Source organism: Carlito syrichta, unplaced genomic scaffold (assembly GCF_000164805.1).
Source record: "Carlito syrichta isolate Samal-C Ts95f unplaced genomic scaffold, Tarsius_syrichta-2.0.1 Scaffold288311, whole genome shotgun sequence".
Classification (NCBI taxonomy): domain Eukaryota; kingdom Metazoa; phylum Chordata; class Mammalia; order Primates; family Tarsiidae; genus Carlito; species Carlito syrichta.
Genome location: NW_007232407.1, coordinates 50,300 through 68,900, shown reverse-complemented (window position 1 = coordinate 68,900; position 18,601 = coordinate 50,300). Strand labels below are relative to the sequence as shown.

At 35.6% G+C, this 18,601-nt stretch overlaps 1 protein-coding gene across 1 annotated transcript in view; it reads right to left on the bottom strand.

Annotated features, from left to right (window-relative positions):
* The window catches only part of CRY1 (cryptochrome circadian clock 1), a 30,940-nt gene extending 25,174 nt beyond the window's left edge, over positions 1-5,766 (bottom strand). The window contains exon 1 of the mRNA XM_021710214.1: positions 5,652-5,766. The gene's annotated coding sequence lies outside the window, so the exon portion shown is untranslated. The remainder of the gene's footprint in view (positions 1-5,651) is intronic.
* Between the last annotated feature and the right edge of the window lie 12,835 nt (positions 5,767-18,601).

Genomic DNA, 18,601 nt, shown 5'->3' with positions numbered 1-18,601 from the left:
GAGTGAATGTCAGTGCACTTCAAAGGGGGATCTCTCTCGGCTTTTCTACCCTGCCTCAGTCTCTGGCACACTGTTTACTCCATGAAGGCACTGCAGGAAAGAACTGGAGAGTGGGTATAAACTTGTACTGTGACTGGGCTCCTCGGAATTCTGATCTGTCATGTCAGTCCATATATGGTCATTCGTAGCTTGTTAAAAATTTGACTAGTTTCTCTTCACTAACAGCTATGGCAGGCTCTCTTCTCTTTCTGTTGTATCCCAGGAATGTGATCACGGGTCTCCCTTCTTTCCTATGAAAGACGTTTCCCACTCTGGAAATGAGTTAGTTTAGGTTTGTTTGTGTCCTCAATTCTCTAACAGGTTAAAACAAAACAAAATTTAAAAACCCCATGCTTTTTTTTTTTTTGTCTTGAGATGAGGGTCTCACTCCATTCTATTGCCCAGGCTGGAGTTCAATGGATGTGATCATAGCTCACTGAAGTTTCAAACCCTGGGCTCCAGTGATCCTCCCACCTCAGCCTCCTGAGAAGCTGGTACTACAGGCGCACATCACCACGCTTGGCTAATTTTTTTTTTTTTTTTTTTTAGAGATAGGGTCTTGCTATGTTGTCTAAACTGGTTTCAAACTCCTGGCTTCAAGTAATTCCCCTGCCTCGTCTCCCAAAGTGTTGGGATTACAGGCATGAATCATTGTACCCAGCCAAGAGACAATGTTTCAGTTGGAGTCAGAAGGCAGGAAAACCCCTCAAGGGGATTGACCGAGAGTCATTCTTGATTCTCATATACCACATATAAGCAAAACTTATAGCTTCTATTAAAAAATACATCCAGAGATTTCACCGTTACATAATATAACCATGTAACAAAGCTGCAATTGTACCCTTTACATTTATAATATAATATATATATCTCCAATGTCCTACCACTTCCCAACATCTCTACTGCTATCCTAGTCCTAGTCACCACTACCTTATTCCTAAATAAGTGTCATGGCCACCTAATTGATCTTTCTGTTTCTGCTTCTGACTTTGTAACACTTCTATTCCTCCACCTATTATCCACAAACAGCCAGAGTGATTCTCTTAAACATGAGTAAAATCAAGTCACTCTACTCAAAACTCTCCAATGAAGGCATTTATTTGACTAAGAGTAAGAGTAAAAGCCAAAGTCCATAACATAGTCTATAAAGTCTTACAATCTAGCTCTCAGCAACCCTCTGATGTGATCTCTCCCACGGTGCTCTAGACACTGGTCTTCTTGGTGTTTTTAACCAAATCATGTACATTTCTATTGCAAGCCCTTTGTAACTGCTGTTCCCTCTGCCTGCAATGCTCCTTCCCCATGTTTCAGTTATCTTAGTGACTTAAAACAACAATTTAGTAATTCTGATTTCTTTTTTTTCCTTTTGAGACAGCGCCTCGTCATCCAGGCTGGATTACTGTGGTGCCATTCCGGCTCACTGCAGCCTTGACCTCTCAAGCAATCCTCCTACCTCAGTCTCCCCAGTAGCTGGTACTACAGGCATTCGTTACCATGACTGGTTTAAACTTTTTGTAGAGACAAGGTCACACTATGTTGCCCAGGCAGGTCTCGAAGTCCCAGGCTGAAGCAATTCTCCTGCCTCAGCCTCCCAAAGTGCTGGGATTATAGGTGTGAGCCACCATGCCTGGACTAATTTAGTAATTCTTAAAATTCTATCAATTAACTAGATGGTTATTTTATTGATTTCACCTGGGCTTATTTACGAGGCTGCAATCTGCCAGCAGTTTGACAGAGGCTAAAAGGCCTAAAATGGTCTCACTCACACATCTCAAAGCTTGGTGCTGGCTGCTGGTAGGCTCACTATCTTTATATGGTCTCTCCTATAATTCGATACTCTACTCCAGGCTTCTGTAACATGGCGGAAAGAGCATTCCAAGAGGGGAAAGGTAGAAGATGAAAGGTCTTTGAAGTCTAGGATTTGGAAGTCACACAATGTCTTTTTTACATTTGGTCAAAACAAGTTATAAGGCCAACCCAGATTAAATGGGGTGGGGAAACAAACTACCTTTTGATGAAAAGAGCTGCAAAATATTGCAGATTTCATATAACACACCCCAGATATCTACATGGCTCACTCCCTTCATATGTTTGCTCATACGTCACCGTATCAGTGAGGCCTTCCACGATTCCATTTTAAAGTAAACTATCCAAGCCGGGCTCGGTGGCTCAGCCTGTAGTCCCGCACCTTGGGAGGCTGAGGTGAGTGGATGGCCTGAGCCTGAGGATTCGAGACCCGCCTGGGCAACTTGGCGAGACGTCATATCTATGATAATTCAAAAAATTAATGGGGTGTGGTAGTGCGTGCCTGTAGTTCCAGCTACTTGGAAGGCTGAGGCTGCGGTGGCCGGGAGTGGCCACTGCACTCCAGTCTGGGCGACTGAGTGAGACTCTAACTCAAAAATAAATAAATAAATAAAATAAAATAAAATAAAAAATAAAGTAAACTACCCTTTTCTCACCTTGGCACTTACTATCCCATGCTATACTTCTCTATAGCACCTATCACCACTGGACATTGCATATTTACTTATTGCTTATTATGTCATCTTTCACACAGTGTATGTTCCATGAGGTAGGAACTTTTTTTGTTTGTTTCATTACTATATCTTCAGCACCTTGTATTAGTAAGCACTCAAACAATATCTGGTGAATAAATTCTATCGAGTATATGTTATGAATTAATAACGCAAGATCCAAAGTAATTCAAAAGAGCATAATATAAATATTACTGTTGAAATGTCAGAGGCTTTATAAGTTTTTACTTATTTTGTGATTTTTGAACAAAACATTTTATTATGCTTCAGTGTGCCAATCTATAAAGACTTTAGCCATGTGTTTCTGTTTCTTGGATATAATGAGAATTTTTTAAAAATTTAGATATATATTATTTCCCTATTCTCTAAAACCAGTACTTTAAATTCTTTATTAAAAGTTTCTGCAGGGCCTAGAATGTACATGGTCTTGGTAGTTTGCCAATGTGGCACCAAATGGAAAAGATGCAGGATTTAGCTATATAATAATAATTTATGTAATATACCTGTGAGTATAGTGTCATCCAAGTTTTGCCTACGCCAGTATGTCCTATGTTTATCACTTCTTCAGTAAGGCATGAAAAGAAGAAGAGGTTAAAAGAAGAAGTCATCTTGTCAGATTCTATTAAGTCAGAGTTAAAGTTAGAGAAAAAAATCTAAGTAGAAAACCCACAAGAAAAAAATGACGATAGTTTATTAGATATATAAGTAAGTACATATATGTGTGTAAAAATGCTCTGACCCACTTTTAAATCTACTCAATATAAACAAAATAAATTGAGTGAGTGCTATAGAGAGAAGATGCCTACTAGAAGAGATGGTGGTACTGGAGTCACTGTTACAACCATTCCAATTAACTAAAGGCACTGTTATCAGGTCTAAAATCAGTTTGCCTCCAATGTGGAAATATGATTAATTACCTATTAAAAATCCTCACTGTTTGCTATATTAGAATAATAAAACCAAAGACACTAATTTAAGTGAGTAGTTAATGACAAAAGAATCTTCTTCCTCAGAGAAACTATGGGTATGAGGGTTAGTGGTGGGAGTGGGGAGTTCTGCTTTTAATTGTATATCTATTAGACTTTTTTTAAACACACGCATGTAGTACCTCTAGAAAAAAGTAAAAATCAAAACATTAATTCAATACAAAAGGAATTAATTTTCTCTATGGTTCTAGACATAGTAAATAAATCTAAAAAATATTTTCATAAATGACATTTTATATAGACTACTGTATGTAGCTGAGAAAAAAAATCAGAATAAATTAATAAGCATTCTATGTGTGTGTTCAAGTATCTATATTTTCTGGCCTATGTGGAAACCCATGCCCCTCCCAAATTAATAAGATAGGACATCATTTCAATGAAGATAGTTTGGCCCAATAATATGCTATTTTAGGCAGAAGGTAATCTCAAAATAAAGAGCACAGAACACTTACTGGTTTGAAAAAAAGATGGTTCAAAAACAAATAAATAATTAAAAAAAATAAAGACAAGGTCTTGCTCTGTCACTCATGCTGGCATGCAGTGGCACAATTATAGCTTGCTGCAGTCTCAAATTCTTGGGCTCAAGTGAGCCTCCCATCTCTGCCTCCCTAGAAGCTAGAACTACCGGTGCACACCACACCTAGGTAGTTAAAAAACCCATTTTTTTGTAGAGGCAGTGTCTTGCATTTTGTACAGACTGGCCTCAAACTCTTAGCCCCAAATGATCCTCCCACTTTGGCCTCCCAAAGCACAAATTTTGTTATTTTAAAGCAACCAAAATCTCCTCAAGATTTATTTTACTTATACCAAATGGATTTAGAGATAGGACTGAAACAATTATCCATACATACTTTTATATTAATGAGCTGCTGCTGAACTATTACCATTGTTTCTGATAGGCTTTCTTGTCAGAACTCCTTCATATACCTACAGTAAATCTAACCTGACATAAATTTTCACTAACATTTAATATTTCTTTCATATCAGGAAAAAAAAAGGCTAAGTAATGTTGATTTGATTCCCAGTATTGGGAACCTTCTCATTCAAGAAAAGGAATTGTTTCTCTTCTGCACTAAGAAATACAAACACTGCTATTATAAAGGTTTGATGAATCAAACAGCTTCAAGAAAAAGCAGATACACATTTAGAAAGTCTAATAGTAGTAAACAGCTTCAAAGGAATGGATATAAAAGGACAGCCAGGAAACTCAGCTTCTGGGTTGAGCACTTCCATGAGCTAGCTGTGTGTTCTGGACAACTCATTTAATCTCTTTAGGTCTAATTTTTTCATTTAGAAAAAAAGGGAGGGATAAGTCCTGGTATCTTGAAAATCTTGGAAGATTTTTGAGGTTTTAACAAGTTAAAAAGAAAAACCAAAAAAACTACAGTTTTGTATTATTGGTAAAATGCCAATTGTTACAACCCTTTGACCAGAAAGTCCATGTCTAAGAATTATCCCATAAATATACTGGCATATGTGAGGGATATATATGTGGTCAAGGATGTTCACTGGCATGATTTGTAGTAGCAAAAGGTCTGTAACAAAAATAACCAAATGTTCAGTAGAAAGCTCTTTAAAGAAACTGTAAATATCCACACAATGGAATACTATGGAGCCATTTAAAAGAATGAGGAAATAATATGGAACAATCTTCAAAATACATGGTTATGTGAATGAAGCATGGCACAGAATGGTGTATATAGTGTGTTCTCATCCCAGTGTTTTAAAAAGGAACAGTAACATAGACAAACACACAGATATGTATATGTATAAACACACATATAAATTTTTGTTTATGCAAAGAATATTTCTAATTGAATATACAAGAAACTGGTAACAGTTGTTGCTACGAGGAAAACTAGCAGTTTAAGGTGGAAGAAAGATTTAAACTTTCATCTCAAACTACTTTTCCACTGTCTGATTTTATCGTGTATAACTTTTTAACCAAATAAAGAAAAAAAACACAAAACTTTTATTTAAAAATATTTCTATTCCCCACACTTTAAATTAGCCAAAGAGCCTATTTACTAAATAAGTTATCTTCTCTGACAAAAAAATTATTATTTTATACAAATATTTTTCAAATTACCTTGAAAAGCCTGGGAAACACATCTGCTGGTTGTCCACGAATTACGAACAGACGAGAGTTTAATTTTCGTAGATTGGCATCAAGATCCTCAAGACACTGAAGCAAAAATCTAGAGAGAATAAAATATTATTAAAATTCTTTAAAAATATATATTTAGAAGATATAAAGTATTACAAAAACTATGCTATTCTAAAAGTTGAAATGCCAACCCCTCATCGTTTTGCCTCTTACTGATAAATAAATTGCTATTTCTAGAAACCAAGCTAATAATTTTTAAAAACTATAGCACAAGTTTCCCAGAATTTGAATGAAGTTCTGAATAAAACCACTAGTTCTCATTAAGTATAAGGGACTTATCAAAAGTTTATTTAGGGAACATAAAAATTATGTAAAGAAACATAAGAACAATTACATAAATTTCCTTCATTGTTTAAATTTGATGAAATAAAACATTTTCTTTATGAAAATAGCTTTTCACACAGAGAGGATACCTTGAAAAATCCAGAACATCATCTACTAGAGGAAAAAATAGAAACATTCTATTTAATGACTCAGAGTGAGTGAATAAGAATATAAGTACTAGGTGATATTGTAATCATCTAAGAGAACAAAAGCATAACACCCATTTTCTCCAATCTAATTAAAGAAAAATAATCTAAAAAAATAGATGTTGAATTATATGATACTAATATCTCAAAAGAAAATAAAAAGTTTCATGGAGCAGGGGATGCTACAGACATTTTCAATGAAATAAGTAGTAACAAGGCTTACACATGACAAACACCTAGGAAAATTCTAGGGCACCACCAGAATGCTTCTTGTACATCTTCTATTGTAACAAAATAGAGCATTCCCCAAGAGCAAACTCAAGAGATGCCACTCCTGGAGTATCCAACATCATCGTTTCCCTCATGTTAATAATTTTCATTGAGATTCTGTTCCTCTCAGTTGTACATATATCTTACTTCTTCTCTAGTTTTTTCTTTTACATTCTTGATCTTAAGATTAAATATCTGGCTGCCTTTTACCCAGGCCATGTGCTCTCTGAGAATGGTGATTATGTCTTACTTGTGAGGAAGAGTGGGTAGGAGACAGGAAAAGGTAATATTCCAGAACTGCACTATCCAATGTGGTAACCAAAAGCCACCTGCAGACATTCAAATTTAAATTAATTAAAATTTAAAATTCAGTTCCTCAAGTCACACTTGCCAAATTTCAAGTCTCAACAGTCACAGTGTGGTTAGTGGCCACCGTACTGGACAGTATAGATGCAGAACAATTCCATTATTGCAGAAAGTTCTACTAGATAGGACTGTTCTAGAAGATTGCTTGAACTAGATCATTTTGTTCCCTTTGCCCACTCTGATCCCATCATTTCACCAAAAATGTCCTGTTGATTTTTGACAGCTGTAGTTATTAGTGACATTAAGTATACTAGTGATGTCTGATACTTCTTCCCCCTGGACAGTCACAGTACTATATTTATAAGGAAGCTAAAGACATCCCACCATTTCACCTTAGGAAGTCTCACAGGTGTCCTCAAACGAATAGGAAGCAAACCTGCATCTCCTTACGTTTATATTTCATTACATCCCCTTTCTGTCTTGGTTTGGAGTCACCTCCCTAATACCTGATGCCCACCTCCCTGACCACTACTAATGTGTGAATACTTCAGGGGAGAAGACTGCTGCTGTTAGATGCTTAGTGACACAAAAGCATCTAAGTGTCACAAAATTATCCACAACTATAAATAATTTATTATGTCAAGTGATACACATTTATTGGGAAGCATCTAATTTTATGTATTTGTTTGGCAAGAAGTTTTAGACAGAACAAAGATCAATGAATTTTTAGACATCAAAAATTAAAAAGCTGAATGAACTAGCAATTTAAAATTTTCTTAAATTGAAACTAGTACAAAACTAAAATGTCCTGGAGAGATAGCCCAAGGCAAAAACAATCCCCTAACTTCTGTTATACCATCAGTTTCAGCATCTTCTCTATTAGAGTTGGTAGTAAGGAGCAAGAGTTCTCTATATTCACCTTATTTGGTGGAAATGATTCTATGTGGTATAAGAGGTCAATGATAGTAAGATGGGAAGAGAAAAAAACTAAAAGGACACGATTAATTCATAAGATGAATAATTAAGTCTGGAGTTCCTTTCTTGTTAAAAGTCTGAATAAGCTTTGTGTGTGTTTGTCAGCACAATTACGGCTCGCTTCAGCCTCAGACTCCTAGGCTAAAGTAATTCTCCCTCCTCAGTCTCTAAAGTAGCTGGGACCACAGGTGCATGCCACCATACCCAGCTAATTTTTTATTTTTTTGTAGAGACAAGGTCTTACTATGCTGCCCGGGCTGGTCTTGAACTTGTGAGCTCAAGCAATCTTCCTGCCTCAACCTCCCAAAGTGCTGGGATTACAGGCATGAACCATAGCAAATAGGAAAGGTTGAAATTTCTTAATGCTTTCAATTAACTTTCTATGAAACAAACAAATATGCAAATGATATGGACTGAAGTAATATATTATAATTGGAAAGGTTTTACAACCTAAGAATTTCATTTTGGCACTTTATGAAACAAAGGAACAGAAACTGTATTTAAATACAGTGTTTTACTTTCATAGATGTTATTGGTAGTATTTTTCTTCCATACTCTGATGTTTTTCTTCCAGAGATGTCATAATTTACATCTCTCATTTCACATAAAAATTGAAGAGGTTCAATAAGATTAGAAAAATAGAGACAATTTACAAAATAATATAGGTATTTTTAATCAAACATTTTAAGTAGAAAATATCTGTGAAGAAAAGGAATATAGAAGGATGGAGTAGAACACACTCTGTGTTGCTGATCTTTATCATAAGATTTTTTTACACTGTTGCTTTAAAACCATACACCTATATTATTTTGATTAAATGAAATGTACACCGCATGTATCTACTTATGCTTCATGTGCATAAGAAAACAACTAGAAAAATGCTAACCAAGCTATTAGTAATATTGATCCTTGGGGAGGAGGAGTTTGGGAAGACAGAAACATGCTTTTTTCTTAACTTCATAAAAATGTTTAAAATATATAATTAGTAAACATTCCTTCAAAGCAAAACACAAAATAAGACAAACCATATCTACTGTAAACCTGGTTTAATTCATGGTGAACATCTTTTCAAAGCAATAAACATATTTCCACAGCACCAATTTTCAGTTTCATACTATTCTATTGCATGGAGGTCCTATAATTAAGCCAGTCCAGCAACAAATTGCTTACTGTCCTTCAATTGATCTTGAAAGGTTCTATTTTATTTTTTCATGTGTAAAACTGGAATAGTAATAGGACACATTTACAGCACTGTTTGTGAGAATTAAATGATACATGTGAAGTGCTTAGAACAGTATCTGCTTGCACATAGTAAGTACTATTATATAAATGTTACCTATTACTTTCTTGTCCCCTCATTTCCACCCACTTCTAATCTTGCTACAATAATTCTAGTTCTTATTCTTTCTTGCTTGTATTACTTACTGCAATGCCTCAAAACAGAACTTCCTACCAAGAGTCTCTCTCCAGTCTAATTCATTATATATACAATACCAAATCTTTATGGGACACACTTTCCTGTATAAAGGTCATCAAAGACTCATTCCCTATATAACAAAGAACAAATTAATTTTGCTTGGCCACAAGCCTAGGGTTCCAGGTTCATTTCCTATCCCACTTCCCTTTTCTTTTTTTCTTTCACCAAACCAAACTACTTTTCTCCCACACATCCAGTCTCCTGGAATTTGGCCCATGTTTTCCTGTAATACCTTTCCCAATTCCCATCTCTTCAAGTTCATATTCATATCCCTTTAACCCTAAGGCTTCCAGTTAAAAGTAATTTCTCCAACCTCTGAACTGTCAAAGGAAATAATGTACCTCATCCTAGAGAAAACTTCAGTTTTTTCCTCTTTTTGAAAATTTTCAGTTTTTATATCATATTATATAAAACCTCCTCCTGATGGATTTCAAATTAAATATCTGTGTCTGATTCCTAACTAAGCCTGTGGTTTTGGCTTCTATATTTGGCAAACAATTCTCATCACATGCCCTGTATAATTTGCTGAAAAGATTTAAAATAGGATAAAATAATGTAGTAGAATAGTCTTGTATAACTGTTGAAAGGATTAGAAGTAGCATAACATCACCTGGTAGAGTCCCTCAAACTCGGTAGATATTCATTAAACAGAAGTTATTATTTTCCCTTGAGAATAATTCCTATTTCTGAAAAAATAACCCATGTATTTCTATATGTAGGCATCACAACAGAAAACAATGAATTAGTTGGATGCCTACACCTATAGACTGAATCACTCTGAACTCATAGCTTCAGCTGAATGTGACTTTGAACTAAGGTTTGAAGAAAACCTTTCCCAGTGACAAGGCCAATGTGAATAGAAATAAATGTAAAACAAGGTACAGTGCAATTAAGATGCTGAATCAACTAATAACTAAGCTTATAATTATTCCTTGATAATACCTCCAAATAGTCCAGGTTCAAAGTTTCAACTAATTGATAGATGAAATTTCTTTTTAGTGCTAAACAATGTAACTTATAAGCTATACAAAATCTAATGCTTCATCCTTTATCCTCAACTGAGAAGAGAGTTTGATCTGTCAGAGTTCTAATTCAGAGTATTCAGAGAACACATAAATTTCAACCTTCATATATTACAAATGCATGTGCCTAAGAAATGAAATAATATGATTTATTCCACAGAAAATACACAGAGTATAATTTTAACAAGAACATATGTTCAGACCTTCTCCAATCTGACATACTATTTTCTTAAACTATACCAATTTGAAGGCTCAATTAATGATGCTATTAATTACAAGCAACAGATTGCTTTTTAAATAGGCCAAATGGTAGTAAAACTCACTATCTCCCTTTACATAATTGTACTGCCTACATCGAGAAACACAGTTCTCATGTTATTTAATTACAATACTGAATGTACCACTTTAAAATAAATTGAAGAGGTAGGTGAAAATATATTTCTTCACTTTAAACATTTTAGGGACTTTTTTTTCCTCCAGAGATTACTACCTATTGCTATTATTAAAAAAATTACATACAGTAGGCTTCCTTATACCATTTCCAAAAGATGATTTCAACATGAATCAACAGAAATAGTTTCTTAAAGTAGGTCATTGCTATAGCAACCAGTGGGCAGTTTAGTGTACTCCCATCACAATGACCTACTTTCCAGCCTGTGCTCAAACAGTTTACATAACTAGAATTTCTAGTTCTGTCTATAAAATAGTCTAAAAAAGGCAATAGTAAGGTACAACATAATCCTATTGCTACTGAAAACAAGGCATGATGAATCAACACATATCATACCAGAATAAAGCCATCTGGCTCTGTACTTCAGTTTCTAAAATATATCTTGTCATACATTCAGCAATGAAAACTATACTTAGAATATCTAAACAAAAACAATTCATTGCTGACGCTAGAGAACTGATTTAAATACTATAAACTAAAATCACTGAAACTAGATGGAGAGTATCTCCTATCATCCACATGAAACAACAGAAGACATTAAAGTTCTGGATATACTACCATAAAGAAAAAAATGGAGATTCTCAGTCATCAACAAAGTCTATGGTGTTTTAGTAGAGACTTTAAAAAAATATAATTTGTGTCTCTATAAACTGACTAAAGTTCACATATGATCCTTTTTTCTGGTGTGTAGCAAAATTTTGGTGCTTTCATCTAACTTACTTATGCAAATTGTCAGACTATTTGCAATACACATTTTCCCTGAAGAGAATGGTTTAATGTTCAATAAAGATGAAACACATATTTTAAAAGTAAACTATACATTTGCCAGACTCTAAAAGTCATAAACCAGTGGACCTATACCACAACACAATGTCATTCTTTATAATTAATATTTTGGAATGCCCTCTTTTAAATCCTGAAATAAAACTGACAGATGAGGATAATGTAATATATCCATATACACAATTTTAAAGCATTAACATAATGCTCCAAATGTCACATATAGGAGAAATTAAAGGAATGTCATTTAAATTTTAAAAAGAAGTAACATATACTTCTACAGGTAAATACCTGGGTGTGACACAAGAAGACAATGACTTAGATGACTACACTTAAAGAATGATTTAAAACAGCTACTAATTCATGGTATTTGAGTGAAGTTCTTAGAACAGTATCTGCTTGCATATAGTAAGTACTATTATAAAAAGAACTTCACTCTCCCCCTGAATGAAAAGGAGAAACCAGCAGCTTTACAGTGGAGAGAAAAAGGGAAAGCACTATCTTAACCACAAAATCACAGTAAACATCGCCAGTGATCAGTTTATCATGTTAATGCTATTAGGAGTTATGTTACTGGTGACTCAAATACCATGAATGGTATTGCCTTTGGCGACATGATTTCCTGAAATGTTGAGCAAGACGATAAAGTTCTAAACAAAGTACACTATTTCCTTGATTCATATAGGTGATAAAAACATTCCAGAAAGTTCAGTATTTATTAAAATGTTATTAAAAACACCAAGTTTACATATAAAAACAGATGTTGGCTCTAATTTCAGAAAACTGTGAATAAATTTTTCACTTACATTAAACATCTGGTAGAATACTGGAAAACTATGTGGGACCTAAGACATCTATCTGTCTGTCTATCAATAGGGTTTTGCTATGTTGCCTAGGCTGGAGTATAGTGGTGGGATCATAGCTTACTGCAGCCTCAAACTCCTGAGCTCAAGTGGTTCTCCCACTTTATAGCTTCCTGAGTAGTAGGGACTACAGGCATGCACCACCACACATAGCAACAACTGTTTATTTTTTGAGGAACTATTCTGAACATTGAAAGAAGTGTCCCGTTCTCAGCCTCTTCTCACTAATTCCACTATTGCCCTCAAATCATTGTAACAACCAAAAATGCCTCCACAAATTTCCTAAAATGCCTTCAAAGGAGTGATATTGTTCATTACTTTTTTTTTTTTTTTTAAGAGACAGGGTCTCACTCTGTCACCTTGGTTGGAGTGCAGTGGCACAGTCATAGCTCACTAGAAATGTTTATGTAGAGGCTGGTTTGGAACTCCTAGCCTCAAGCAATTTTCCTGCCTCAACCTCTCAAAACACTGGCACTACAGGCCTGAGTCACCATGCCTGACCTATTCATTACTTCTATAATTTCATTTACTAATTTATGAGAGATACAAAGATAAATGAGATGAAGCTCCAATACTCATAGAACTTCAAATCTAGCAAAGGAACTTGAATATGTACATGATGTGCACAAATACAACAGAACCTGATAGAATACAACATACATTATGAGATACAAATGAATACCATTAATATGCTTTGAAAAATCAAGAGAGAAATCATTTCTGGATTACCCCCCACCTTTTCTCATATGGGAAGAAATTTAGAAAAAAATTTCAAGGATGTGTTGATGGTAGGGAGGAATCTTGAAGTATTAATATGATTTTAATAGCCAGAGATAGGAAAGGAGAATTATTGGCCACTGGACTGTAACCAGGCTGTGTTCACTACTTCTCAGTGCCCAGTGCCTACAATTCCTGACATATAATAGGAGTTCAATAAATACCAATTGACTAACTAAATTAATTAGCTAATGAAAGCAGGAGAATGGAGTTTTAAAGACTTGATTCAACAGTCAATGAAGAAGAAACAAAAAGAGAAAGAATATTCTCTGAATGTTTATAGTGCTGGCTACTTTATATAAGTTATATCCTCAACAACTTTACAAGGTATCTCATATTTAAAATGATGGAATATGAAGCTCATCAAAGATGTTTGTTCTCCATGTTCAGCTAAGCAATGAAGAGATTTAAATTGGATGTATGTGACTCCAAACCACAGTACTCTTGCACTATATAATATTACTTTCCTACAGAATATGTAATAATCTAAAATGTTCCAGGAAAATTAACCTGACTTTAAAAACATCAATGACTAGAATATAGTTTGTTCCTTCAAGATGAGGGATAGGCCTCATCTTGAGCTCTTCAATGAACACAGAAGAACTTAGGTCATACTGTGGTAAAAAACTACTCTCAATTCTCCATATCTTAAAATAACTGAAGTTTATTCCTCAATCATGCTATATATCTATTGCAGACAAGCTAAGGCATTTCTACCCACATTTAATTGGTCTTATCAGGTCATATGACCAAGTCAGAAGGCAGAACAGAATAAACTTCTTGCAGGAAGGAACAATGAATAATGGTCAACAGTAATAACATCCACCACAATATCTAAACATTTATATTTGTGCACCATGTAGTGAATTTTATTATTAAAGCTGCATAACACCAACATAGAAGAAATACGTTTGTGGAGTGGAAAAGGGGACAGGGGAGAGTGTAAGGAAGAAAAGATTTGAGTAAAGTTTTGAATTAATAGATACTGACCAAGGGGACAAAGCAGGAAAGGGCAATCAAAGCAGAGAAAATAGATTGTATGCTTAACTGAAGGAAACTTGAAAGAGCTGGGGGTGGAGGGTGAGGGGAGCTGGGAGAGTGACTACAAGCATTATACTTTCTATACTAGCATGCATATTATCCCCAACCCCAATTTTTTTTTTAAATAGCCCAAAGGTGCTACTAAAACCCAACCTAAGTTTTAACATTTCAAAATATATTGAAAACCAATCTGGAAAGAACCAGAAATAACTAACAACAAACTGGCAAACAACAACAGTAAAAGAAAACTTTTTTTTTTTTTGTTGAGTCGGAGTCTCACTCTGTCGCCCAGGTTGGAGTGCAGTGGCATGCTCACGGGCTCCGCAGCCTCAGTCTGCTGGGCTCAGGTGAACCTTCCGCCTCAGCCTTCCAAGTAGCCGGAATTACAGGTACACGCCTCCATGTCCAGACAATTTTCTGATTTACTGTAGAGTTTTTTTTTGAGTCAGAGTCTCACTCTGTTGCCCAAGCTCGAGTGCAAGTGGCATGCTCACAGCCACCGCAGCCTCGAGTGCAAGTGGCATGCTCACAGCCACCGCAGCCTCGACCTGCTGGGCTCAGGCGATCCCTCTGCCTCAGCCTTCCAAGTAGCTGGAACAGGTGTGTGCTACCACACCCACCTAATTTTTTAATTTTTGTAGAGACGAGGTCTTGTCATGTTGCTCAGACTGGTCTCAAGTCCCTGAGTTTAGGCAATCCTCTCAACTCGACCTCCCAAAGTGCTGGGATTTCAGGCTTGAGCCACCATGCCTGGCCAAGAAAACATCTTAAAATAATCCAACAAGTAAGGAAGCATAAGAGGTAAGCAGGACACTAAAGTCAACTTTAGCCTTGCGGATTTCTACAGAGCCCTGGAAACCTTGAGCTTAATTCAGGTTGAGGAGGACAGGAGATAAAGCCTAAGGTCCACCCAAAGCAAGGAAGCTAATAATAGACCCTCAATATAAAGTCTGAGATTCTAAAAGCTTCATCACAATTCAAGTGTAAATAAGACATAAATCTGTTTTTCTTTTTATTTAACCAGACTGGTCTGAAAGACATAAATCTTAAGTCACAGAATAAGATTACAAGGAAATTTCCCTGTCTCTATTCAGTCTGATTTGATAGCAAATACACTCTCCCCTGAATGAAAAAGGGAAACCAGTAACTTTACAGTGGAGAGAAAAAGGGCAAGCACTATCTTAACCACACAATCACAGTAAACATCACCAGTGATAAGTTTATCATGTTGATATTAGGCACATTCTGATTTTATGTGATAAGACCATTTTACCCCTGTGCATTGTCTAATTTCCCCAAAACCCATAACCACAGCCTAATCTCTCTCTCTCTCTCTCTCTCTCTCTCTCTCTCTCTCACACACACACACACACACACACACACACACACCAGGTGCAGTGGCTCATGCCTGTAATCCCAGCACTTTGGGAGGCAGAGACGAGAGAACTGTTTGAGCCCAGGGGTTTAAGACCAATCTGAACAACTTAGCTAGACCTCGTCTCCACAAAAAAATAAAAAAAGTAGCTGGCCGTGGTGGCACACACCTGTAGTCTCAGCTACCTGAGAGGCTGATGCAGGAGGATTGCCTGAGTCCAGGAGTTGGAGACTGCAGTGAGCCATGATTGTGCCACTGCAGATGCACCCAAATGAAGGCCATTCTACAAAATATCTAACCAGCACTTAAAAAATCACAAAGCTTATAAAAAACAGGGACAGTCAAAGAAACTGTCACAAAGACACATATCAGCCTCGACCTCCTGGGCTCAGGCAATTCTTCCACCTCAGCCTCTGAAGTAATTGGGACCACCACACCCAGCTAATTTTAAAATTTTGTAGAGACAAGTCTTCCTATGTTGCCCAGGCTCTCGAACACCTGGGCTCAAGCAATCTTCTTACCTCGGCCTCCCAAAGTGCTAGGATTAGAGGCATGAGCCACGATGCCCAGAACAATGTGGTATTCAGAATGGAATCCTGGAATAAAAAAACATGAGTGGAAATACGAATAAAGCCTGGATTTAGTTACTGGTGTGGTTTCTTAATTTTTATAGAAGTACCATGGTAATACAAATGTTAATATTAGAGGAACTGGGGTATAGACTATACAAGAGTATTATCTTTGCCCACCTACTGTAAGTCTAAAGTTATTTCAAAATAATTTTTATTTAAAAATCCCTCCTGAGAATGAATAATCTCAACGCAAATTCATGGAGTTTCTAGTGGTCCCAAACACCTTAAACATAACATTGCATTTAAAGTGGTCCCAAGTTTGTGGGGACCTGAGATAACTGAAAAAAGAAATTACAAACTCAAAATTACAAATCTTCTCTGTATTCAACTTCAAAATCCATGCTTCAAATAATCTCCACAAAAAAATTCTAACAAAAATCAATCAATCACAAAATACATAAACAAATAATTTAAACTGAGCTACAGAATGAGAGGTGTAAAATGAATGAGATCTCTCTAGAACTGTTGAAAATACCAATTCAACAATCTCATGAATTCTATGCAAGAAACAGAAAGACACAGGGAAGGGGGTGTGGAGTGGGGTAGGGAGGAGAGAAGTAAAGACAGAAATAAAGAACAGGCCGGGCTCAGTGGCTCAGCCTGTAATCCCGCACTTTGGGAGGCTGAGGTGAGTGGATTGCCTGAGCCCACGGGTTTGAGACCCAACTGGGCAACTTGGCAAGACCTCATCTCTACAATAAATCAAAAAATTAGCCGGGCACGGTAGCGCGCGCCTGTAGTTCCAGCTACTTGGAAGGCTGAGGCAGAAGGATCGCCGGAGCCCAGCAGGTCTAGGCTGCGGTGGCCGGGAGCAGCCACTGCACTCCAGTCTGGGTGACAGAGTGAGACTCCAACTCAAAAAAAGAAGAAAAAAAGAAATAAAGAAATAAAGAACAGATAGAAGAAATGGGCAAAGACAGGGAGAGGAGGAAGGGAGGTAGGAGGTTTACAGCTAGACATATCATATTTAAACTATACAAAGACAAAGACATAATCTATAAAGCAACCAAAGAACATCACACCCAATAAGTGGAGTATACTGACTCAAGTATACATGGAATACTTATAAAAACAATTTATAACATGAAGAGACAATAATATAAACATAAATAATTAGGGAAAAAACAAAAGAGGGCAAAATAAGCAATATTAATAAAACAAAGGGGACATAATCTCAGATACCATGGGCATCAAACCAAAAATAAGATGATATGAGCAACTTTATATAAAAAAAATTGAAAACTTAGATGAAATGAATTATTTACTAAAATTGACTCACAAAAAAATTTAAAACTTACCAAAATGAGCAAAAATAGAACATGAATGGTCCTAACAGTCACTAAAGAAATTGAATCCAATTTAAAATCTTACAAAGAAAACACAAGAGCCAGTCAGCTTTACAGATGAATTCTATCAAACATTAAGAAATAGATAATTCAAATTTTGCAGAGAATTCTAATTGCATACAAAGGAGAGACAATAAAGGAGTATTCAACTTATTTTATGAGGTTAGATTTACCTTGACACCAAAACCAGACAAAGACAAAACAAAAGGAAAATTACAAACTAATCTCAATTATGAGTATTCAGATTAGTAAATCAAATCCTGAAACACATTAAAAATATTATGTACCATGATCAAGTTGGGCTTATTGTCAGTAAGTTAAGTAGTTTAATATTTAAAAATTGGTTACTGTAATTCATCTCATTCACAGAATAGAGAATATAAATTATATGACCAATAGAACAGATGTAGAAAGAGTAGCAACAAAAACTCAATTTCCATTTACCCTCAACAAACTATGACTAGAAAGTAACTTCTTTAATCTGAAAAAGGATACCTATAAAAATATTTATAGAAAATATCATATTTAATGGTGAAATTTTGAAAGCACTTCCTTTAAGGTTGGTAAGAAGACAAGGATGCCTGCAATTACCTCTTCTCTTTTCAATCTGGTAGGCCCAACCAGTACAATATTGGTTGAACATCCTAAATCTGAAATGCTTCAAACTCAAAACATTTCAGTGCTAACATGACACTCGGAGGAAATGCTTGTTGGGTCCTTTCGGATTTTGAATTTTTGGATTTGGGATACTCAACTAGTAAGTACAATGCCAATATTCCAAAATCAAGAAAAAAAATTAGAAATCTAAAACATTTCTAGTCTTAAGCATTTCAGATAGGGTATACTCAACCTGTAATAAAAGAACAAGAAATAAAAAGTATAAGAATGGAAATGGAAGAAACAAAATCATGATTATTTATAGATGACATACATATTGATACTATCAATATAGAAAAAAATACACAGAATTTGTATGTTTAGAGAGCTGAAATCATTTAACTTCTGGAATAAATTTAGAATAATATAATCCATGTAATTTATACCACTCTGATCTCAAAAATAAACACAAAGTTATTTATAGTCTAGA